The sequence below is a fragment of the Pseudorca crassidens genome, unplaced genomic scaffold (assembly GCF_039906515.1).
Source record: "Pseudorca crassidens isolate mPseCra1 unplaced genomic scaffold, mPseCra1.hap1 Scaffold_65, whole genome shotgun sequence".
Classification (NCBI taxonomy): domain Eukaryota; kingdom Metazoa; phylum Chordata; class Mammalia; order Artiodactyla; family Delphinidae; genus Pseudorca; species Pseudorca crassidens.
The window spans coordinates 277170-303021 of record NW_027136317.1 but is presented as its reverse complement, the minus strand read 5'-3'; the positions used below and the strand labels follow the sequence as shown (position 1 = coordinate 303021).

The following is a 25852-nucleotide window of genomic DNA, read 5'->3' as shown; positions in this document are numbered from 1 at the left end:
CTAGGGCCTGAAGCAATCCTGCGGTGTTGCGGCCAGCTCACAAGAAAGCGAGTTGAAGAAAGGAGCTCAGGGGCACTGTAATTCACAAACCTGCAGAGTTATAAATGACAGCTATCGTCCAAAAATATATTGAAGTAAGGCTGCCAAGAGGACTTGAAAGCGGGGCAGAATTGCAGGAAACCGATTTCAGGAGGTAGACTGGAATTGCATGTAAAGCATAGGAAAAGAGGCAGAACGTCCACAATGATGCACTTGGCCAAAAAGGGCGTATGCGTTTTTTCCTGAATATATTCAGGAAAAAACGCATACGCCCTTTTTGGCCAACCAAGCAAGCTTGCAAAGGAAATCTGCACTACAATGAAGTCTCACTGCCCCCCGGTCAAAAGGGCCATCTGAAAAAAGTGTAAAATCCACAAAGGCAGGACAGGCCATGGAGAACTGGGAGCCTTGTTATGCTGATGGGCGGGATGTAAATTGCCAACAGCCACTCTGGAGAAGTGTATGGTGTTTCCTGAAACATCTAAAAAACAAAGCAAGAGAGCCTAGGGCACTTCCACTTATGGTCCTATAGCTTAGGGAAATTAAAATCAAAAAGACACAGCCACCCCAAAGTTTGGGACGGCTCTGTTTACAAGAACCTCGTTTACGGTACAAGTTCAATATCGCAGAAAGCGAAAAATGGATAAAGAAGTTGTGGTACTTACGTACAATGCAATATCACTCAGCAATGAAATCTATGTCATCAGGCCAGTAGCAGCATAATGAGTGGATTCAGGTACGATGATTCTAAGTGAAATAAGTCACACAGAAAAAGAAACATCATAAGGTATCACTAATACACGGAATGTAAACTTGGCTACACAGGAACTGAATTACAAAACAGAATAGGGCCTCAAATGTAGAAAACCAACTTATGCTTGCTTAAGGGGAAAGGTGAGTTGGGGTGCTGCATAAAACCAGAGATTGAAATTAGCACAGATACCTTTCCATAAGCCAAATATGTAATAGACAAGAGCTACTGCTTGCTCAACGAAGTGGACTCAACACCCCATATTAAACGCCTAAGAATATACCTGACTAGTAAGAATCTTAAAACCTATGGATTTATATGTCTCCGAAAGAGAATCCAGCGTGTGTACAGCGGCATAAACGCAGCAGTGATAGGATTGGTTAGGTTCGGTGAGCAAATGCAGACCCTTTGAAGTCATATTGCATGGTACCCATTCCATGGTTCTCAACTCTCCAGGTTTTAGGGATTCTTCCTTCAGCTAAAACATGCATGTGGAACCCAGAGTATGATCCACCGTGTGATCGGGAAACGTGTTCAAATGTGTCTCAGTTTTCGTCCCCTGGTACTCGGGTGCAACATTCCAGACGCTTTACTAACACTCTCCCCACTTGGAGAGTCAGTGCCTTTAACCTCCTGTTTGGCCCAGTTTGCAATTTCTGCGGAAAATGAACAGGAATAGGGAGAACCAATGAGAGACTAGCTGGAGGTGTCTGGACGGGCAAATTTAACTCTCATTTCCCACCAGGAAGAGGGAATAACCAAAGGCTCAGCGAGCCATGCCGGAACCACACTAGGGCCTGAAGCAATCCTGCGGTGTTGCGGCCAGCTCACAAGAAAGCGAGTTGAAGAAAGGAGCTCAGGGGCACTGTAATTCACAAACCTGCAGAGTTATAAATGACAGCTATCGTCCAAAAATATATTGAAGTAAGGCTGCCAAGAGGACTTGAAAGCGGGGCAGAATTGCAGGAAACCGATTTCAGGAGGTAGACTGGAATTGCATGTAAAGCATAGGAAAAGAGGCAGAACGTCCACAATGATGCACTTGGCCAAAAAGGGCGTATGCGTTTTTTCCTGAATATATTCAGGAAAAAACGCATACGCCCTTTTTGGCCAACCAAGCAAGCTTGCAAAGGAAATCTGCACTACAATGAAGTCTCACTGCCCCCCGGTCAAAAGGGCCATCTGAAAAAAGTGTAAAATCCACAAAGGCAGGACAGGCCATGGAGAACTGGGAGCCTTGTTATGCTGATGGGCGGGATGTAAATTGCCAACAGCCACTCTGGAGAAGTGTATGGTGTTTCCTGAAACATCTAAAAAACAAAGCAAGAGAGCCTAGGGCACTTCCACTTATGGTCCTATAGCTTAGGGAAATTAAAATCAAAAAGACACAGCCACCCCAAAGTTTCGGACGGCTCTGTTTACAAGAACCTCGTTTACGGTACAAGTTCAATATCGCAGAAAGCGAAAAATGGATAAAGAAGTTGCGGTACTTACGTACAATGCAATATCACTCAGCAATGAAATCTATGTCATCAGGCCAGTAGCAGCATAATGAGTGGATTCAGGTACGATGATTCTAAGTGAAATAAGTCACACAGAAAAAGAAACATCATAAGGTATCACTAATACACGGAATGTAAACTTGGCTACACAGGAACTGAATTACAAAACAGAATAGGGCCTCAAATGTAGAAAACCAACTTATGCTTGCTTAAGGGGAAAGGTGAGTTGGGGTGCTGCATAAAACCAGAGATTGAAATTAGCACAGATACCTTTCCATAAGCCAAATATGTAATAGACAAGAGCTACTGCTTGCTCAACGAAGTGGACTCAACACCCCATATTAAACGCCTAAGAATATACCTGACTAGTAAGAATCTTAAAACCTATGGATTTATATGTCTCCGAAAGAGAATCCAGCGTGTGTACAGCGGCATAAACGCAGCAGTGATAGGATTGGTTAGGTTCGGTGAGCAAATGCAGACCCTTTGAAGTCATATTGCATGGTACCCATTCCATGGTTCTCAACTCTCCAGGTTTAAGGGATTCTTCCTTCAGCTAAAACATGCATGTGGAACCCAGAGTATGATCCACCGTGTGATCGGGAAACGTGTTCAAATGTGTCTCAGTTTTCGTCCCCTGGTACTCGGGTGCAACATTCCAGACGCTTTACTAACACTCTCCCCACTTGGAGAGTCAGTGCCTTTAACCTCCTGTTTGGTCCAGTTTGCAATTTCTGCGGAAAATGAACAGGAATAGGGAGAACCAATGAGAGACTAGCTGGAGGTGTCTGGACGGGCAAATTTAACTCTCATTTCCCACCAGGAAGAGGGAATAACCAAAGGCACAGCGAGCCATGCCGGAACCACACTAGGGCCTGAAGCAATCCTGCGGTGTTGCGGCCAGCTCACAAGAAAGCGAGTTGAAGAAAGGAGCTCAGGGGCACTGTAATTCACAAACCTGCAGAGTTATAAATGACAGCTATCGTCCAAAAATATATTGAAGTAAGGCTGCCAAGAGGACTTGAAAGCGGGGCAGAATTGCAGGAAACCGATTTCAGGAGGTAGACTGGAATTGCATGTAAAGCATAGGAAAAGAGGCAGAACGTCCACAATGATGCACTTGGCCAAAAAGGGCGTATGCGTTTTTTCCTGAATATATTCAGGAAAAAACGCATACGCCCTTTTTGGCCAACCAAGCAAGCTTGCAAAGGAAATCTGCACTACAATGAAGTCTCACTGCCCCCCGGTCAAAAGGGCCATCTGAAAAAAGTGTAAAATCCAGAAAGGCAGGACAGGCCATGGAGAACTGGGAGCCTTGTTATGCTGATGGGCGGGATGTAAATTGCCAACAGCCACTCTGGAGAAGTGTATGGTGTTTCCTGAAACATCTAAAAAACAAAGCAAGAGAGCCTAGGGCACTTCCACTTATGGTCCTATAGCTTAGGGAAATTAAAATCAAAAAGACACAGCCACCCCAAAGTTTGGGACGGCTCTGTTTACAAGAACCTCGTTTACGGTACAAGTTCAATATCGCAGAAAGCGAAAAATGGATAAAGAAGTTGCGGTACTTACGTACAATGCAATATCACTCAGCAATGAAATCTATGTCATCAGGCCAGTAGCAGCATAATGAGTGGATTCAGGTACGATGATTCTAAGTGAAATAAGTCACACAGAAAAAGAAACATCATAAGATATCACTAATACACGGAATGTAAACTTGGCTACACAGGAACTGAATTACAAAACAGAATAGGGTCTCAAATGTAGAAAACCAACTTATGCTTGCTTAAGGGGAAAGGTGAGTTGGGGTGCTGCATAAAACCAGAGATTGAAATTAGCACAGATACCTTTCCATAAGCCAAATATGTAATAGACAAGAGCTACTGCTGGCTCAACGAAGTGGACTCAACACCCCATATTAAACGCCTAAGAATATACCTGACTAGTAAGAATCTTAAAACCTATGGATTTATATGTCTCCGAAAGAGAATCAAGCGTGTGTACAGCGGCATAAACGCAGCAGTGATAGGATTGGTGAGGTTCGGTGAGCAAATGCAGACCCTTTGAAGTCATATTGCATGGTACCCATTCCATGGTTCTCAACTCTCCAGGTTTAAGGGATTCTTCCTTCAGCTAAAACATGCATGTGGAACCCAGAGTATGATCCACCGTGTGATCGGGAAACGTGTTCAAATGTGTCTCAGTTTTCGTCCCCTGGTACTCGGGTGCAACATTCCAGACGCTTTACTAACACTCTCCCCACTTGGAGAGTCAGTGCCTTTAACCTCCTGTTTGGCCCAGTTTGCAATTTCTGCGGAAAATGAACAGGAATAGGGAGAACCAATGAGAGAGTAGCTGGAGCTGTCTGGACGGGCAAATTTAACTCTCATTTCCCACCAGGAAGAGGAATTAACCAAAGGCTCAGCGAGCCATGCCGGAACCACACTAGGGCCTGAAGCAATCCTGCGGTGTTGCGGCCAGCTCACAAGAAAGCGAGTTGAAGAAAGGAGCTCAGGGGTACTGTAATTCACAAACCTGCAGAGTTATAAATGACAGCTATCGTCCAAAAATATATTGAAGTAAGGCTGCCAAGAGGACTTGAAAGCGGGGCAGAATTGCAGGAAACCGATTTCAGGAGGTAGACTGGAATTGCATGTAAAGCATAGGAAAAGAGGCAGAACGTCCACAATGATGCACTTGGCCAAAAAGGCCGTATGCGTTTTTTCCTGAATATATTCAGGAAAAAACGCATACGCCCTTTTTGGCCAACCAAGCAAGCTTGCAAAGGAAATCTGCACTACAATGAAGTCTCACTGCCCCCCGGTCAAAAGGGCCATCTGAAAAAAGTGTAAAATCCAGAAAGGCAGGACAGGCCATGGAGAACTGGGAGCCTTGTTATGCTGATGGGCGGGATGTAAATTGCCAACAGCCACTCTGGAGAAGTGTATGGTGTTTCCTGAAACATCTAAAAAACAAAGCAAGAGAGCCTAGGGCACTTCCACTTATGGTCCTATAGCTTAGGGAAATTAAAATCAAAAAGACACAGCCACCCCAAAGTTTGGGACGGCTCTGTTTACAAGAACCTCGTTTACGGTACAAGTTCAATATCGCAGAAAGCGAAAAATGGATAAAGAAGTTGTGGTACTTACGTACAATGCAATATCACTCAGCAATGAAATCTATGTCATCAGGCCAGTAGCAGCATAATGAGTGGATTCAGGTACGATGATTCTAAGTGAAATAAGTCACACAGAAAAAGAAACATCATAAGGTATCACTAATACACGGAATGTAAACTTGGCTACACAGGAACTGAATTACAAAACAGAATAGGGCCTCAAATGTAGAAAACCAACTTATGCTTGCTTAAGGGGAAAGGTGAGTTGGGGTGCTGCATAAAACCAGAGATTGAAATTAGCACAGATACCTTTCCATAAGCCAAATATGTAATAGACAAGAGCTACTGCTTGCTCAACGAAGTGGACTCAACACCCCATATTAAACGCCTAAGAATATACCTGACTAGTAAGAATCTTAAAACCTATGGATTTATATGTCTCCGAAAGGGAATCCGGCATGTGTACAGCGGCATAAACGCAGCAGTGATAGGATTGGTGAGGTTCGGTGAGCAAATGCAGACCCTTTGAAGTCATATTGCATGGTACCCATTCCATGGTTCTCAACTCTCCAGGTTTAAGGGATTCTTCCTTCAGCTAAAACATGCATGTGGAACCCAGAGTATGATCCACCGTGTGATCGGGAAACGTGTTCAAATGTGTCTCAGTTTTCGTCCCCTGGTACTCGGGTGCAACATTCCAGACGCTTTACTAACACTCTCCCCAGTTGAAGAGTCAGTGCCTTTAACCTCCTGTTTGGCCCAGTTTGCAATTTCTGCGGAAAATGAACAGGAATAGGGAGAACCAATGAGAGAGTAGCTGGAGCTGTCTGGACGGGCAAATTTAACTCTCATTTCCCACCAGGAAGAGGAATTAACCAAAGGCTCAGCGAGCCATGCCGGAACCACACTAGGGCCTGAAGCAATCCTGCGGTGTTGCGGCCACCTCACAAGAAAGCGAGTTGAAGAAAGGAGCTCAGGGGCACTGTTATTCACAAACCTGCAGAGTTATAAATGACAGCTATCGTCCAAAAATATATTGAAGTAAGGCTGCCAAGAGGACTTGAAAGCGGGGCAGAATTGCAAGAAACCGATTTCAGGAGGTAGACTGGAATTGCATGTAAAGCATAGGAAAAGAGGCAGAACGTCCACAATGATGCACTTGGCCAAAAAGGGCGTATGCGTTTTTTCCTGAATATATTCAGGAAAAAACGCATACGCCCTTTTTGGCCAACCAAGCAAGCTTGCAAAGGAAATCTGCACTACAATGAAGTCTCACTGCCCCCCGGTCAAAAGGGCCATCTGAAAAAAGTGTAAAATCCACAAAGGCAGGACAGGCCATGGAGAACTGGGAGCCTTGTTATGCTGATGGGCGGGATGTAAATTACCAACAGCCACTCTGGAGAAGTGTATGGTGTTTCCTGAAACATCTAAAAAACAAAGCAACAGAGCCTAGGGCACTTCCACTTATGGTCCTATAGATTAGGGAAATTAAAATCAAAAAGACACAGTCACCCCAAAGTTTGGGACAGCTCTGTTTACAAGAACCTCGTTTACAGTATAAGTTCAATATCGCAGAAAGCGAAAAATGGATAAAGAAGTTGTGGTACTTACGTACAATGCAATATCACTCAGCAATGAAATCTATGTCATCAGGCCAGTAGCAGCATAATGAGTGGATTCAGGTACGATGATTCTAAGTGAAATAAGTCACACAGAAAAAGAAACATCATAAGGTATCACTAATACACGGAATGTAAACTTGGCTACACAGGAACTGAATTACAAAACAGAATAGGGCCTCAAATGTAGAAAACCAACTTATGCTTGCTTAAGGGGAAAGGTGAGTTGGGGTGCTGCATAAAACCAGAGATTGAAATTAGCACAGATACCTTTCCATAAGCCAAATATGTAATAGACAAGAGCTACTGCTTGCTCAACGAAGTGGACTCAACACCCCATATTAAACGCCTAAGAATATACCTGACTAGTAAGAATCTTAAAACCTATGGATTTATATGTCTCCGAAAGAGAATCCAGCGTGTGTACAGCGGCATAAACGCAGCAGTGATAGGATTGGTTAGGTTCGGTGAGCAAATGCAGACCCTTTGAAGTCATATTGCATGGTACCCATTCCATGGTTCTCAACTCTCCAGGTTTAAGGGATTCTTCCTTCAGCTAAAACATGCATGTGGAACCCAGAGTATGATCCACCGTGTGATCGGGAAACGTGTTCAAATGTGTCTCAGTTTTCGTCCCCTGGTACTCGGGTGCAACATTCCAGACGCTTTACTAACACTCTCCCCACTTGGAGAGTCAGTGCCTTTAAACTCCTGTTTGGCCCAGTTTGCAATTTCTGCGGAAAATGAACAGGAATAGGGAGAACCAATGAGAGAGTAGCTGGAGCTGTCTGGACGGGCAAATTTAACTCTCATTTCCCACCAGGAAGAGGAATTAACCAAAGGCTCAGCGAGCCATGCCGGAACCACACTAGGGCCTGAAGCAATCCTGCGGTGTTGCGGCCACCTCACAAGAAAGCGAGTTGAAGAAAGGAGCTCAGGGGCACTGTTATTCACAAACCTGCAGAGTTATAAATGACAGCTATCGTCCAAAAATATATTGAAGTAAGGCTGCCAAGAGGACTTGAAAGCGGGGCAGAATTGCAAGAAACCGATTTCAGGAGGTAGACTGGAATTGCATGTAAAGCATAGGAAAAGAGGCAGAACGTCCACAATGATGCACTTGGCCAAAAAGGGCGTATGCGTTTTTTCCTGAATATATTCAGGAAAAAACGCATACGCCCTTTTTGGCCAACCAAGCAAGCTTGCAAAGGAAATCTGCACTACAATGAAGTCTCACTGCCCCCCGGTCAAAAGGGCCATCTGAAAAAAGTGTAAAATCCACAAAGGCAGGACAGGCCATGGAGAACTGGGAGCCTTCTTATGCTGATGGGCGGGATGTAAATTACCAACAGCCACTCTGGAGAAGTGTATGGTGTTTCCTGAAACATCTAAAAAACAAAGCAAGAGAGCCGAGGGCACTTCCACTTATGGTCCTATAGCTTAGGGAAATTAAAATCAAAAAGACACAGCCACTCCAAAGTTTGGGACGGCTCTGCTTACAAGAACCGCATTTACGGTACAAGTTCAATATCGCAGAAAGCGAGAAATGGATAAAGAAGTTGAGGTACTTACGTACAATGCAATATCACTCAGCAATGAAATCTATGTCATCAGGCCAGTAGCAGCATAATGAGTGGATTCAGGTACGATGATTCTAAGTGAAATAAGTCACACAGAAAAAGAAACATCATAAGATATCACTAATACACGGAATGTAAACTTGGCTACACAGGAACTGAATTACAAAACAGAATAGGGTCTCAAATGTAGAAAACCAACTTATGCATGCTTAAGGGGAAAGGTGAGTTGGGGTGCTGCATAAAACCAGAGATTGAAATTAGCACAGATACCTTTCCATAAGCCAAATATGTAATAGACAAGAGCTACTGCTTGCTCAACGAAGTGGACTCAACACCCCATATTAAACGCCTAAGAATATACCTGACTAGTAAGAATCTTAAAACCTATGGATTTATATGTCTCCGAAAGAGAATCAAGCGTGTGTACAGCGGCATAAACGCAGCAGTGATAGGATTGGTGAGGTTCGGTGAGCAAATGCAGACCCTTTGAAGTCATATTGCATGGTACCCATTCCATGGGTCTCAACTCTCCAGGTTTAAGGGATTCTTCCTTCAGCTAAAACATGCATGTGGAACCCAGAGTATGATCCACCGTGTGATCGGGAAACGTGTTCAAATGTGTCTCAGTTTTCGTCCCCTGGTACTCGGGTGCAACATTCCAGACGCTTTACTAACACTCTCCCCACTTGGAGAGTCAGTGCCTTTAACCTCCTGTTTGGCCCAGTTTGCAATTTCTGCGGAAAATGAACAGGAATAGGGAGAACCAATGAGAGAGTAGCTGGAGCTGTCTGGACGGGCAAATTTAACTCTCATTTCCCACCAGGAAGAGGAATTAACCAAAGGCTCAGCGAGCCATGCCGGAACCACACTAGGGCCTGAAGCAATCCTGCGGTGTTGCGGCCAGCTCACAAGAAAGCGAGTTGAAGAAAGGAGCTCAGGGGCACTGTTATTCACAAACCTGCAGAGTTATAAATGACAGCTATCGTCCAAAAATATATTGAAGTAAGGCTGCCAAGAGGACTTGAAAGCGGGGCAGAATTGCAGGAAACCGATTTCAGGAGGTAGACTGGAATTGCATGTAAAGCATAGGAAAAGAGGCAGAACGTCCACAATGATGCACTTGGCCAAAAAGGGCGTATGCGTTTTTTCCTGAATATATTCAGGAAAAAACGCATACGCCCTTTTTGGCCAACCAAGCAAGCTTGCAAAGGAAATCTGCACTACAATGAAGTCTCACTGCCCCCCGGTCAAAAGGGCCATCTGAAAAACGTGTAAAATCAAGAAAGGCAGGACAGGCCATGGAGAACTGGGAGCCTTGTTATGCTGATGGGCGGGATGTAAATTGCCAACAGCCACTCTGGAGAAGTGTATGGTGTTTCCTGAAACATCTAAAACACAAAGCAACAGAGCCTAGGGCACTTCCAGTTATGGTCCTATAGATTAGGGAAATTAAAATCAAAAAGACACAGTCACCCCAAAGTTTGGGACGGCTCTGTTTACAAGAACCTCGTTTACGGTACAAGTTCAATATCGCAGAAAGCGAAAAATGGATAAAGAGGTTGTGGTACTTACGTACAATGCAATATCACTCAGCAATGAAATCTATGTCATCAGGCCAGTAGCAGCATAATGAGTGTATTCAGGTACAATGATTCTAAGTGAAATAATTCACACAAAAAAAGAAGCATCATAAGATATCACTAATACACGGAATGTAAACATGGCTACACAGGAACTGCATTACAAAACAGAATAGGGTCTCAAATGTAGAAAACCAACTTATGCTTGCTTAAGGGGAAAGGTGAGTTGGGGTGCTGCATAAAACCAGAGATTGAAATTAGCACAGATACCTTTCCATAAGCCAAATATGTAATAGACAAGAGCTACTCCTTGCTCAACGAAGTGGACTCAACACCCCATATTAAACGCCTAAGAATATACCTGACTAGTAAGAATCTTAAAACCTATGGATTTATATGTCTCCGAAAGAGAATCAAGCGTGTGTACAGCGGCATAAGCGCAGCAGTTATAGGATTGGTGAGGTTCGGTGAGCAAATGCAGACCCTTTGAAGTCATATTGCATGGTACCTATTCCATGGTTCTCAACTCTCCAGGTTTAAGGGATTCTTCCTTCAGCTAAAACATGCATGTGGAACCCAGAGTATGAGCCACCGTGTGATCGGGAAATGTGTTGAAATGTGTCTCAGTTTTCGTCCCTTGGTACTCGGGTGCAACATTCCAGACGCTTTACTAACACTCTCCCCACTTGGAGAGTCAGTGCCTTTAAACTCCTGTTTGGCCCAGTTTGCAATTTCTGCAGAAAATGAACAGGAATACGGAGAACCAATTAGAGACTAGCTGGAGGTGTCTGGACGGGCAAATTTAACTCTCATTTCCCACCAGGAAGAGGAATTAACCAAAGGCTCAGCGAGCCATGCTGGTACCACACTAGGGCCTTAAGCAATCCTGCGGTGTTGCGGCCAGCTCACAAGAAAGCGAGTTGAAGAAAGGAGCTCAGGGGCACTGTAATTCACAAACCTGCAGAGTTATAAATGACAGCTATCTTCCAAAAATATATTGAAGTAAGGCTGCCAAGAGGACTTGAAAGCGGGGCAAAATTGCAGGAAACCGATTTCAGGAGGTAGACTGGAATTGCATGTAAAGCATAGGAAAAGAGGCAGAACGTCCACAATGATGCACTGGGGCAAAAAGGGCGTATGCGTTTTTTCCTGAATATATTCAGGAAAAAACGCATACGCCCATTTTGGCCATCCAAGCAAGCTTGCAAAGGAAATCTGCACTACAATGAAGTCTCACTGCCCCCCGGTCAAAAGGGCCATCTGAAAAACGTGTAAAATCCACAAAGGCAGGACAGGCCATGGAGAACTGGGAGGCTTCTTATGCTGATGGGCGGGATGTAAATTGCCAACAGCCACTCTGGAGAAGTGTATGGTGTTTCCTGAAACATCTAAAAAACAAAGCAACAGAGCCTAGGGCACTTCCACTTATAGTCCTATAGATTAGGGAAATTAAAATCAAAAAGACACAGCCACCCCAAAGTTTGGGACGTCTCTGTTTACAAGAACCTCATGTACGGTACAAGTTCAATATCGCAGAAAGCGAAAAATGGATAAAGAAGTTGTGGTACTTACGTAAAATGCAATATCACTCAGCAATGAAATATATGTCATCAGGCACGTAGCAGCATAATTAGTGGATTCAGGTACGATGATTCTAAGTGAAATAAGTCAGACAGAAAAAGAAACATCATAAGATATCACTAATACACGGAATATAAACTTGGCTACACAGGAACTGAATTACAAAACAGAACAGGGTCTCAAATGTAGAAAACGAACTTATGCTTGCTTAAGGGGAAACGTGAGTTGGGGTGCTGTATAAAACCAGAGATTGAAATTAGCACAGATACATTTCCATATGCCAAATATGTAATAGACAAGAGCTACTGCTTGCTCAACGAAGTGGACTCAACACCCCATATTAAACGCCTAAGAATATACCTGACTAGTAAGAATCTTAAAACCTATGGATTTATATGTCTCCGAAAGAGAATCAAGCGTGTGTACAGCGGCATAAACGCAACAGTGATAGGATTGGTGAGGTTCGGTGAGCAAATGCAGACCCTTTGAAGTCATATTACATGGTACCCATTCCATGGTTCTCAACTCTCCAGGATTAAGGGATTCTTCCTTCAGCTAAAACATGCATGTGGAACCCAGAGTATGATCCACCGTGTGATCGGGAAACGTGTTCAAATGTGTCTCGGTTTTCGTCCCCTGGTACTCAGGTGTAACATTCCAGACGCTTTACTAACACTCTCCCCACTTGGAGAGTCAGTGCCTTTAACATCCTGTTCGGCCCAGTTGGCAATTTCTGCAGAAAATGAACAGGAATAGGGAGAACCAATGAGAGACTAGCTGGAGGTGTCTGGACGGGCAAATTTAACTCTCATTTCCCACCCGGAAGAGGAATTAACCAAAGGCTCAGCGTGCCGTGCCGGAACCACACTAGGGCCTGAAGCAATCCTGCGGTGTTGCGGCCAGCTCACAAGAAAGCAAGTTGAAGAAAGGAGCTCAGGGGCACTGTATTTCACAAACCTGCAGAGTTATCAATGACAGCTATCATACAAAAATATATTGAAGTAAGGCTGCCAAGAGGACTTGAAAGTGGGGCAGAATTGCAGGAAAGCGATTTCAGGAGGTAGACTGGAATTGCATGTAAAGCATAGGAAAAGAGGCAGAACGTCCACAATGATGCACTTGTCCAAAAAGGGCGTATGCGTTTTTTCCTGAATATACTCAGGAAAAAACGCATACGCCCTTTTTGGCCAACCAAGCAAGCTTGCAAAGGAAATCTGCACTACAATGAAGTCTCACTGCTCCCCAGTCAAAAGGGCCATCTGAAAGAAGTGTAAAATCCAGAAAGGCAGGACAGGCCATGGAGAACTGGGAGCCTTCTTATGCTGATGGGCGGGATGTAAATTGCCAACAACCACTCTGGAGAAGTGTATGGTGTTTCCTGAAACATCTAAAAAACAAAGCAACAGAGCCTAGGGCACTTCCACTTATGGTGCTATAGATTAGGGAAATTAAAATCAAAAAGACACAGACACCCCAAAGTTTGGGACGGCTCTGTTTACAAGCACCTCGTTTACGGTACAAGTTCAATATCGCAGAAAGCGAAAAATGGATAAAGAATCTGTGGTACTTACGTACAACGCAATATCACTCAGCAATGAAATCTATGTCATCAAGCCAGTAGCAGCATAATGAGTGGATTCAGGTACGATGATTCTAAGGGAAATAAGTCACACAGAAAAAGAAACATCATAAGATATCACTAATATATGGAATGTAACCTTGGCTACACAGGAACTGAATTACAAAACAGAACAGGGTCTCAAATGTAGAAAACCAACTTATGCTTGCTTAAGGGGAAAGGTGAGTTGGGGTGCTGCATAAAACCAGAGATTGAAATTAACACAGATACCGTTCCATAAGCCAAATATGTAATAGACAAGAGCTACTCCTTGCTCAAAGAAAAGGACACAACATCCCATATTAAACGCCTAAGAATATACCTGACTAGTAAGAATCTTAAAACCTATGGATTTATATGTCTCCGAAAGAGAATCCAGCGTGTGTACAGCGGCATAAGCGCAGCAGTGATAGGATTGGTGAGGTACGGTGAGCAAATGCATACCCTTTGAAGTCATATTGCATGGTACCCATTCCATGGTTCTCAACTCTCCAGGTTTAAGGGATTCTTCCTTCAGCTAAACATGCATGTGGAACCCAGAGTATGATCCACCGTATGATCGGGAAACGTTTTTAAATGTATCTCATTTTTCGTCCCCTGGTACTCGGTGCAGCTTTCCAGACGCTTTACTAACACTCTACACACTTGGAGAGTCAGTGCCTTTAACCTCCTGTTTGGCCCAGTTTGCAATTTCTGCGGAAAATGAACAGGAATAGGGAGAACCAATGAGAGACTAGCTGGAGGTGTCTGGACGGGCAAATTTAACTCTCATTTCCCACCAGGAAGAGGAATTAACCAAAGGCTCAGCGAGCCATGCCGGAACCACACTAGGGCCTGAAGCAATCCTGCAGTGTTGCGGCCAGCTCACAAGAAAGCGAGTTGAAGAAAGGAGCTCAGGGACACTGTAATTCACAAAACTGCAGAGTTATAAATGACAGCTATCGTCCAAAATTATATTGAAGTAAGGATGCCAAGAGGACTTGTATGTGGGGCAGAATTGCAGGAAACCGATTTCAGGAGGTAGACTGGAATTGCATGTAAAGCATAGGAAAAGAGGCAGAACGTCCACAATGATGCACTTGGCCAAAAAGAGCGTATGCGTTTTTTCCTGAATATATTCAGGAAAAAACGCATACGCTCTTTTTGGCCAACCAAGCAAGCTTGCAAAGGAAATCTGCACTACAATGAAGTCTCACTGCCCCCCGGTCAAAAGGGCCACCTAAAAAAAGTGTAAAATCCAGAAAGGCAGGACAGGCCATGGAGAACTGGGAGCCTTCTTATGCTGATGGGCGGGATGTAAATTGCCAACAGCCACTCTGGAGAAGTGTATTGTGTTTCCTGAAACATCTAAAAAACAAAGCAACAGAGCCTAGGGCACTTCCACTTATGGTCCTATAGCTTAGGGAAATTAAAATCAAAAAGACACAGCCACCCCAAAGTTTGGGATGGCTCTGTTTACAAGAACCTCATTTTCGGTACAAGTTCAATATCACAGAAGGCGAAAAATGGATAAAGAAGTTGTGGTAGTAACGTACAATGCAATATCACTCAGCAATGAAATCTATGTCATCAGGCCCATAGCAGGATAATCAGTGGATTCAGGTACGATGATTCTAAGTGAAATAAGTCACACAGAAAAAGAAACATCATAAGATATCACTGATACACGGAATGTAAACTTGGCTACACAGGAACTGAATTACAAAACAGAATAGGGTCTCAAATGTAGAAAACCAACTTATGCCTGCTTAAGGGAAAAGGTGAGTTGGGGTGCTGCATAAAACCAGAGATTGAAATTAGCACAGATACCTTTCCATAAGCCAAATATGTAATAGACAAGAGCTACTGCTTGCTCAACGAAGTGGACCCAACACCCCATATTAAACGCCTAAGAATATACCTGACTAGTAAGAATCTTAAAACCTATGGATTTATATGTCTCTGAAAGAGAATCAAGCGTGTGTACAGCGGCATAAACGCAGCCGTGATAGGATTGGTGAGGTTCGGTGAGCAAATGCAGACCCTTTGAAGTCATATTGCATGGTACCCATTCCATGGTTCTCAACTCTCCGGGTTTAAGGGATTCTTCCTTCAGCTAAAACATGCATGTGGAACCCAGATTATGAGCCACCATGTGATCGGGAAATGTGTTGAAATGTGTCTCAGTTTTCGTCCCTTGGTTCTCGGGTGCAACATTCCAGACGCTTTACTAACACTCTCCCCACTTGGAGAGTCAGTGCCTTTAACCTCCTGTTTGGCCCAGTTTGCAATTTCTGCAGAAAATGAACAGGAATAGGGAGAACCAATGAGAGACTAGCTGGAGGTGTCTGGACGGGCAAATTTAACTCTCATTTCCCACCAGGAAGAGGAATTAACCAAAGGCTCAGCGAGCCATGCCGGAACCACACTAGGGCCAGAAGCAATCCTGCGGTGTTGCGGCCAGCTCACAAGAAAGCGAGTTGAAGAAAGGAGCTCAGGGGCACTGTAATTCACAAACCTGCAGAGTTATAAATGACAGCTATCGTCCAAAAATATCTTGAAGTAAGGCTGCCAAGAGGACTTGAAAGCGGGTCAGAATTGCAGGAAACCGATTTCAGGAGGTAGACTGGAATTGCATGTAAAGCAAAGGAAAAGAGGCAGAACGTCCACAATGATGCACTTGGTCAAAAAGGGCGTATGCGTTTTTTACTGAATATATTCAGGAAAAAACGCATACGCACTTTTTGGCCAACCAAGCAAGCTTGCAAAGGAAATCTGCACTACAATGAAGTCTCACTGCCCCCCGGTCAAAAGGGCCCTCTGAAAAAAGTGTAAAATCCAGAAAGGCAGGTCAGGCCATGGAGAACGGGGAGCCTATTTAGACTGATGGGCGGGATGTAAATTGCCAACAGCCACTCTGGAGAAGTGTATGGTGTTTCCTGAAACATCTAAAAAACAAAGCAACAGAGCCTAGGGCACTTCCACTTATGGTCCTATAGCTTAGGGAAATTAAAATCAAAAAGACACAGCCACCCCAAAGTTTGGGACGGCTCTGTTTACAAGAACCTCGTGTACGGTACAAGTTCAATATCACAGAAGGCGAAAAATGGATAAAGAAGTTGTGGTACTAACGTACAATGCAATATCACTCAGCAATGAAATCTATGTCATCAGGCCCGTAGCAGCATAATGAGTGGATTCAGGTACGAAGATTCTAAGTGAAATAAGTCACACAGAAAAAGAAACATCATAAGATATCACTAATACATGGAATGTAAACTTGGCTACACAGGAACTTAATTACAAAACAGAATAGGGTCTCAAATGTAGAAAACCAACTTATGCTTGCTTAAGGGGAAAGGTGAGTTGGGGTGCTGCATAAAACCAGAGATTGAAATTAGCACAGATACATTACCATAAGCCAAATATGTAATAGACAAGAGCTACTGCTTGCTCAACGAAGTGGACTCAACACCCCATGTTAAATGCCTAAGAATATACCTGACTAGTAAGAATCTTAAAACCTATGGATTTATATGTCTCCGAAAGAGAATCAAGCGTGTGTACAGCGGCATAAACGCAGCAGTGATAGCATTGGTTAGGTTCGGTGAGCAAATGCAGACCCTTTGAAGTCATATTGCATGGTACCCATTCCATGGTTCTCAACTCTCCAGGTTTAAGGGATTCTTCCTTCAGCTAAAACATGCATGTGGAACCCAGAGTATGAGCCACCATGAGATCGGGAAATGTGTTGAAATGTGTCTCAGTTATCGTCCCTTGGTTCTCGGGTGCAACATTCCAGACGCTTTACTAACACTCTCCCCACTTGGAGAGTCAGTGCCTTTAACCTCCTGTTTGGCCCAGTTTGCAATTTCTGCAGAAAATGAACAGGAATAGGAAGAACCAATGAGAGACTAGCTGGAGGTGTCTGGACGGGCAAATTTAACTCTCATTTCCCACCCGGAAGAGGAATTAACCAAAGGCTCAGAGAGCCATGCCGGAACCACACTAGGGCCAGAAACAATCCTGCGGTGTTGCGGCCAGCTCACAAGAAAACGAGTTGAAGAAAGGAGCTCAGGGGCACTGTAATTCACAAACCTGCAGAGTTATAAATGACAGCTATCGTCCAAAAATATATCGAAGTAAGGCTGCCAAGAGGACTTGAAAGTGGGGCAGAATTGCAGGAAACCGATTTCAGGAGGTAGACTGGAATTGCATGTAAAGCATAGGAAAAGAGGCAGAACGTCCACAATGATGCACTTGGTCAAAAAGGGCGTATGCGTTTTTTCCTGAATATATTCAGGAAAAAATGCATACGCCCTTTTTGGCCAACCAAGCAAGCTTGCAAAGGAAATCTGCACTACAATGAAGTGTCACTGCCCCCCGGTCAAAAGGGTCACCTGAAAAAAGTGTAAAATCCAGAAAGGCAGGACAGGCCATGGAGAACTGGGAGCCTAGTTAGGCTGATGGGCGGGATGTAAATTGCCAACAGCCACTCTGGAGAAGTGTATGGTGTTTCCTGAAACATCTAAAAAACAAAAGCAACAGAGCCTAGGGCACTTCCACTTATGGTCCTATAGATTAGGGAAATTAAAATCAAAAAGACACAGCCACCTCAAAGTTTGGGACGGCTCTGTTTACAAGAACCTCATTTACGGTACAAGTTCAATATCACAGAACGTGAAAAATGGATAAAGAAGTTGTGGTACTAACGTACAATGCAATATCACTCAGCAATGAAATCTATGTCATCAGGCCCATAGCAGGATAATGAGTGGATTCAGGTACAATGATTCTAAGTGAAATAAGTCACACAGAAAAAGAAACATCATAAGATATCACTGATACACGGAATGTAAACTTGGCTACACAGGAACTGAATTACAAAACAGAACAGGGTCTCAAATGTAGAAAAACAACTTATGCTTGCTTAAGGGGAAAGGTGAGTTGGGGTGCTGCATAAAACCAGAGATTGAAATTAGCACAGATACCGTTCCATTAGCCTAATATATAATAGACAAGAGCTACTCCTTGCTCAAAGAAAAGGACACAACATCCCATATTAAACGCCTAAGAATATACCTGACTAGTAAGAATCTTAAAACCTATGGATTTATATGTCTCCAAAAGAGAATCAAGCGTGTGTACAGCGGCATAAACGCAGCAGTGATAGGATTGGTGAGGTTCGGTGAGCAAATGCAGACCCTTTGAAGTCATATTGCATGGTACCCATTCCATGGGTCTCAACTCTCCAGGGTTAAGGGATTCTTCCTTCAGCTAAACATGCATGTGGAACCCAGAGTATGATCCACCGTGTGATCGGGAAACGTGTTCAAATGTGTCTCAGTTTTCGTCCCCTGGTACTCGGGTGCAACATTCCAGACGCTTTACTAACACTCTCCCCACTTGGAGAGTCAGTGCCTTTAACCTCCTGTTTGGCCGAGTTTGCAATTTCTGCGGAAAATGAACAGGAATAAGGAGAACCAATGAGAGACTAGCTGGAGGTGTCTGGACGGGCAAATTTAACTCTCATTTCCAACCAGGAAGAGGAATTAACCAAAGGCTCAGTGTGCCGTGCCGGAACCACACTAGGACCTGAAGCAATCCTGCGGTGTTGCGGCCAGCTCACATGAAAGCGAGTTGAAGAAAGGAGCTCAGGGTCACTGTATTTCACAAACCTGCAGAGTTATAAATGACAGCTATCGTCCAAAAATATATTGAAGTAAGGCTGCCAAGAGGACTTGAAAGCGGGGCAGAATTGCAGGAAACCGATTTCAGGAGGTAGACTGGAATTGCATGTAAAGCATAGGAAAAGAGGCAGAACAACCACAATGATGCACTTGGCCAAAAAGGGCGTATGCGTTTATTCCTGAATATATTCAGGAAAAAACGCATACGCACTTTTTGGCCAACCAAGCAAGCTTTCAAAGGAAATCTGCACTACAATGAAGTCTCACTGCCCCCCGGTCAAAATGGCCATCTGAAAAAAATGTAAAATCCAGAAAGTCAGGACAGGCCATGGAGAACTGGGAGCCTAGTTAGGCTGATGGGCGGGATGTAAATTGCCAACAGCCACTCTGGAGAAGTGTATGGTGTTTTCTGAAACATCTAAAAAACAAAGCAAGAGAGCCTAGGGCACTTCCACTTATGGTCCTATAGCTTAGGGAAATTAAAAGCAAAAAGACACAGCCACCCCAAAGTTTGGGACGGCTCTGTTTACAAGAACCTCGTTTACGGTACAAGTTCAATATCGCAGAAAGCGAAAAATGGATAAAGAAGTTGTGGTACTTACGTACAATGCAATATCACTCAGCAATGAAATCTATGTCATCAGGCCCATAGCAGGATAATGAGTGGATTCAGGTACGATGATTCTAAGTGAAATAAGTCACACAGAAAAAGAAACATCATAAGATATCATTAATACACAGAATGTAAACTTGGCTACACAGGAACTGAATTACAAAACAGAATAGGGTCTCAAATGTAGAAAAACAACTTATGCTTGCTTAAGGGGAAACGTGAGTTGGGGTGCTGCATAAAACCAGAGATTGAAATTAGCACAGATACCTTTCCATAAGCCAAATATGTAATAGACAAGAGCTACTGCTTGCTCAACGAAGTGGACTCAACACCCCATATTAAACGCCTAAGAATATACCTGACTAGTAAGAATCTTAAAACCTATGGATTTATATGTCTCCGAAAGAGAATCAAGCGTGTGTACAGCGGCATAAACGCAGCAGTGATAGGATTGGTGAGGTTTGGTGAGCAAATGCAGACCCTTTGAAGTCATATTGCATGGTACCCATTCCATGGGTCTCAACTCTCCAGGTTTAAGGGATTCTTCCTTCAGCTAAAACATGCATGTGGAACCCAGAGTATGATCCACCGTGTGATCGGGAAACGTGTTCAAATGTGTCTCGGTTTTCGTCCCCTGGTACGCGGGTGTAACATTCCAGACGCTTTACTAACACTCTCCCCACTTGGAGAGTCAGTGCCTTTAACATCCTGTTCGGCCCAGTTTGCAATTTCTGCAGAAAATGAACAGGAATACAGAGAACCAATGAGAGACTAGCTGGAGGTGTCTGGACGGGCAAATTTAACTCTCATTTCCCACCCGGAAGAGGAATTAACCAAAGGCTCAGCGTGCCATGCCAGTACCACACTAGGGACTGAAGCAATCCTGCAGTGTTGCGGCCAGCTCACAAGAAAGCGAGTTGAAGAAAGGAGCTCAGGGGCACTGTAATTCACAAACCTGCAGAGTTATAAATGACAGCTATCGTCCAAAAATATATTGAAGTAAGGCTGCCAAGAGGACTTGAAAGCGGGGCAGAATTGCAGGAAACCGATTTCAGGAGGTAGACTGGAATTGCATGTAAAGCATAGGAAAAGAGGCAGAACGTCCACAATGATGCACTTGGCCAAAAAGTGCGTACGCATTTTTTCTTGAATATATTCAGGAAAAAACGCATACGCCCTTTTTGGCCAAACAAGCAAGCTTGCAAAGGAAATCTGCACTACAATGAAGTCTCACTGCCCCCCGGTCAAAAGGGCCATCTGAAAAAATTGTAAAATCCAGAAAGGCAGGACAGGCCATGGAGAACTGGGAGTCTAGTTAGGCTGATGGGCGGGATGTAAATTGCCAAAAGCCACTCCGGAGAAGTGAATGGTGTTTCCTGAAACATCTAAAAAACAAAGCAACAGAGCCTAGGGCACTTCCACTTATGGTCCTATAGATTAGGGAAATTAAAATCAAAAAGACACAGCCACCCCAAAGTTTGGGACAGCTCTGTTTACAAGAACCTCATTTACGGTACAAGTTCAATATCACAGAAAGTGAAAAATGGATAAAGAAGTTGTGGTACTAACGTACAATGCAATATCACTCAGCAATGAAATCTATGTCATCAGGCCCATAGCAGGATAATGAGTGGATTCAGGTAGGATGGTTCTAAGTGAAATAAGTCACACAGAAAAAGAAACATCATAAGATATCACTAATACACGGAATGTAAACTTGGCTACACAGGAACTGAATTACAAAACAGAATAGTGTCTCAAATGTAGAAAACCAACTTATTCTTGCTTAAGGGGAAAGGTGAGTTGGGGTGCTGCATAAAACCAGAGATTGAAATTAGCACAGATACCTTTCCATAAGCCAAATATGTAATAGACAAGAGCTACTGCTTGCTCAGCGAAGTGGACTCAACACCACATATTAAACCCCTAAGAATATACCTGACTAGTATGAATCTTAAAACATATGGATTTATATGTCTCCGAAAGAGAATCAAGCGTGTGTACAGCGGCATAAACGCAGCAGTAATAGGATTGGTGAGGTTCGGTGAGCAAATGCAGACCCTTTGAAGTCATATTGCATGGTACCCATTCCATGGTTCTCAACTCTCCAGGTTTAAGGGATTCTTCCTTCAGCTAAAACATGCATGTGGAACCCAGAGTATGATCCACCATGTGATCGGGAAACGTGTTCAAATGTGTCTCAGTTTTCGTCCCCTGGTACTCAGGTGCAACATTCCAGACGCTTTACTAACACTCTCCCCACTTGGAGAGTCAGTGCCTTTAACCTCCTGTTTGGCCCAGTTTGCAATTTCTGCGGAAAATGAACAGGAATAGGGAGAACCAATGAGAGAGTAGCTGGAGGTGTCTGGACGGGCAAATTTAACTCTCATTTCCCACCAGGAAGAGGAATTAACCAAAGGCTCAGTGAGCCATGCCGGAACCACACTAGGGCCTGAAGCAATCCTGCGGTGTTGCGGCTAGCTCACAAGAAAGCGAGTTGAAGAAAGGAGCTCAGGGGCACTTTAATTCACAAAACTGCAGAGTTATAAATGACAGCTATCGTCCAAAAATATATTGAAGTATGGCTGCCAAGAGGACTTGAAAGCGGGGCAGAATTGCAGGAAACCGATTTCAGGAGGTAGACTGGAATTGCATGTAAAGCATAGGAAAAGAGGCAGAACGTCCACAATGATGCACTTGGCCAAAAAGGGCGTATGCGTTTTTTCCTGAATATATTCAGGAAAAAACGCATACGCCCTTTTTGGCCAACCAAGCAAGCTTGCAAAGGAAATCTGCACTACAATGAATTCCCACTGCCCCCCGGTCAAAAGGGCCATCTGAATAAAGTGTAAAATCCAGAAAGTCAGGACAGGCCATGGAGAACTGGGAGCCTTGTTATGCTGAAGGGCGGGATGTAAATTGCCAACAGCCACTCTGGAGAAGTGTATGGTGTTTCCTGAAACATCTAAAAAACAAACCAACAGAGCCTAGGGTACTTCCACTTATGGTCCTATAGCTTAGGGAAATTAAAATCAAAAAGACACAGCCACCCCAAAGTTTGGGACGGCTCTGTTTACAAGAACCTCGTTTACAGTACAAGTTCAATAACACAGAAGGCGATAAATGGATAAAGAAGCTGTGGTACTAACGTACAACGCAATATCACTCAGCAATGAAATCTATGGCATCAAGGCAGTACCAGCATAATGAGTGGATTCAGGTACGATGATTCTAAGTGAAATAAGTCACACAGAAAAAGAAACATCATAAGATATCTCTAATACATGGAATGTAACCTTGGCTACACATGAACTGAATTACAAAACAGAACAGGGTCTCAAATGTAGAAAAACAACTTATGCTTGCTTAAGGGGAAAGGTGAGTTGGGGTGCTGCATAAAACCAGAGATTGAAATTAGCACAGATACTGCTGCATATGCCAAATATGTAATAGACAAGAGCTACTGCTTGCTCAACGAAGTGGACTCAACACCCCATATTAAACGCCTAAGAATATACCTGACTAGTAAGAATCTTAAAACCTATGGATTTATATGTCTCCGAAAGAGAATCAAGCGTGTGCACAGCGGCATAAACGCAGCAGTGATAGGATTGGTGAGGTTCGGTGAGCAAATGCAGACCCTTTGAAGTCATATTGCATGGTACCTATTCCATGGTTCTCAAATCTCCAGGTTTAAGGGATTCTTCCTTCAGCTAAAACATGCATGAGGAACCCAGAGTATGATCCACCGTATGATCGGGAAACGTGTTCAAATGTGTCTCAGTTTTCGTCCCCTGGTACTCGGGGGCAACATTCCAGACGCTTTACTAACACTCTCCCCACTTGGAGAGTCAGTGCCTTTAACCTCCTGTTTGGCCCAGTTTGCAATTTCTGCGGAAAATGAACAGGAATAGGGAGAACCAATGAGAGACTAGCTGGAGGTGTCTGGACGGGCAAATTTAACTCTCATTTCCCACCAGGAAGAGGAATTAACCAAAGGCTCAGCGAGCCATGCCAGAGCCGCACTAGGGCCAGAAGCAATCCTGCGGTGTTGCGGCCAGCTCACAAGAAAGCGAGTTGAAGAAAGGAGCTCAGGGGCACTGTAATTCACAAACCTGCAGAGTTATAAATGACAGCTATCGTCCAAAAATATATTGAAGTAAGGCTGCCAAGAAGACTTGAAAGCGGGGCAGAATTGCAGGAAACCGATTTCAGGAGGTAGACTGGAATTGCATGTAAAGCATAGGAAAAGAGGCAGAACGTCCACATTGATGCACTTGGTCAAAAAGGGCGTATGCGTTTTTTCCTGAATATATTCTGGAAAAAACGCATACGCACTTTTTGGCCAACCAAGCAAGCTTGCAAAGGAAATCTGCACTACAATGAAGTCTCACTGCCCCCCGGTCAAAAGGGCCACCTGAAAAAAGTGTAAAATCCAGAAAGGCAGGACAGGCCATGGAGAACTGGGAGCCTTGTTATGCTGATGGGCGGGATGTAAATTGCCAACAGCCACTCTGGAGAAGTGTATGGTGTTTCCTGAAACATCTAAAAAACAAAGCAACAGAGCCTAGGGCACTTCCACTTATGGTCCTATAGCTTAGGGAAATTAAAATCAAAAAGACACAGCCACCCCAAAGTTTGGGACGGCTCTGTTTACAAGAACCTCGTGTACGGTACAAGTTCAATATCACAGAAGGCGATAAATGGATAAAGAAGTTGTGGTACTTATGTACAATGCAATATCACTCAGCAATGAAATCTATGTCATCAGGCCAGTAGCAGCATAATGAGTGGATTCAGGTACGATGACTCTAAGTGAAATAAGTCACACAGAAAATGAAACATCATAAGATATCACTAATACACGGAATGTAAACTTGGCTACACAGGAATTGAATTACAAAACAGAATAGGGTCTCAAATGTAGAAAACCAACTTATGCTTGCTTAAGGGGAAAGGTGAGTTGGGGTGCTGCATAAAACCAGAGATTGAAATTAGCCCAGATACCTTTCCATAAGCCAAATATGTAATAGACAAGAGCTACTGCTTGCTCAACGAAGTGGACTCAACACCCCATATTAAACGCCTAAGAATATACCTGACTAGTAAGAATCTTAAAACCTATGGATTTATATGTCTCCGAAAGAGAATCCAGCGTGTGTACAGCGGCATAAACGCAGCAGTGATAGGATTGGTTAGGTTCGGTGAGCAAATGCAGACCCTTTGAAGTCATATTGCATGGTACCCATTCCATGGTTCTCAACTCTCCAGGTTTAAGGGATTCTTCCTTCAGCTAAAACATGCATGTGGAACCCAGAGTATGATCCACCGTGTGATCGGGAAACGTGTTCAAATGTGTCTCAGTTTTCGTCCCCTGGTACTCGGGTGCAACATTCCAGACGCTTTACTAACACTCTCCCCACTTGGAGAGTCAGTGCCTTTAACCTCCTGTTTGGCCCAGTTTGCAATTTCTGCGGAAAATGAACAGGAATAGGGAGAACCAATGAGAGACTAGCTGGAGGTGTCTGGACGGGAAAATTTAACTCTCATTTCCCACCAGGAAGAGGAATTAACCAAAGGCTCAGCGAGCCATGCCGGAACCACACTAGGGCCTGAAGCAATCCTGCGGTGTTGCAGCCAGGTCACAAGAAAGCGAGTAGAAGAAAGGAGCTCAGGGGCACTGTAATTCACAAACCTGCAGTGTTATAAATGACAGCTATCGTCCAAAAATATATTGAAGTAAGCCTGCCAAGAGGACTTGAAAGTGGGGCAGAATTGCAGGAAACCGATTTCAGGAGGTAGACTGGAATTGCATGTAAAGCATAGGAAAAGAGGCAGAACGTCCACAATGATGCACTTGGCCAAAAAGGGCGTATGCGTTTTTTCCTGAATATTCAGGAAAAAACAGATAAGCCCTTTTTGGCCAACCAAGCAAGCTTGCAAAGGAAATCTGCACTACAATGAAGTCTCACTGCCCCCCGGTCAAAAGGGCCATCTGAAAAAAGTGTAAAATCCAGAAAGGCAGGTCAGGCCATGGAGAACTGGCAACCTATTTAGACTGATGGGCGGGATGTAAATTGCCAACAGCCACTCTGGAGAAGTGTATGGTGTTTCCTGAAACATCTAAAAAACAAAGCAACAGAGCCTAGGGCACTTCCACTTATGGTCCTATAGCTTAG

The 25852-nt window shown here is 43.9% G+C and overlaps 1 long non-coding RNA gene across 2 annotated transcripts in view; it reads right to left on the bottom strand.

Annotated features, from left to right (window-relative positions):
• The window catches only part of LOC137218247 (uncharacterized), a 908768-nt gene extending 896908 nt beyond the window's left edge, over positions 1 to 11860 (bottom strand). For both annotated transcript variants that reach the window (XR_010940570.1, XR_010940571.1), the window contains exon 1: positions 11765 to 11860. This is a non-coding gene — a long non-coding RNA (uncharacterized lncRNA). The remainder of the gene's footprint in view (positions 1 to 11764) is intronic.
• Positions 11861 to 25852: the final 13992 nt, after the last annotated feature.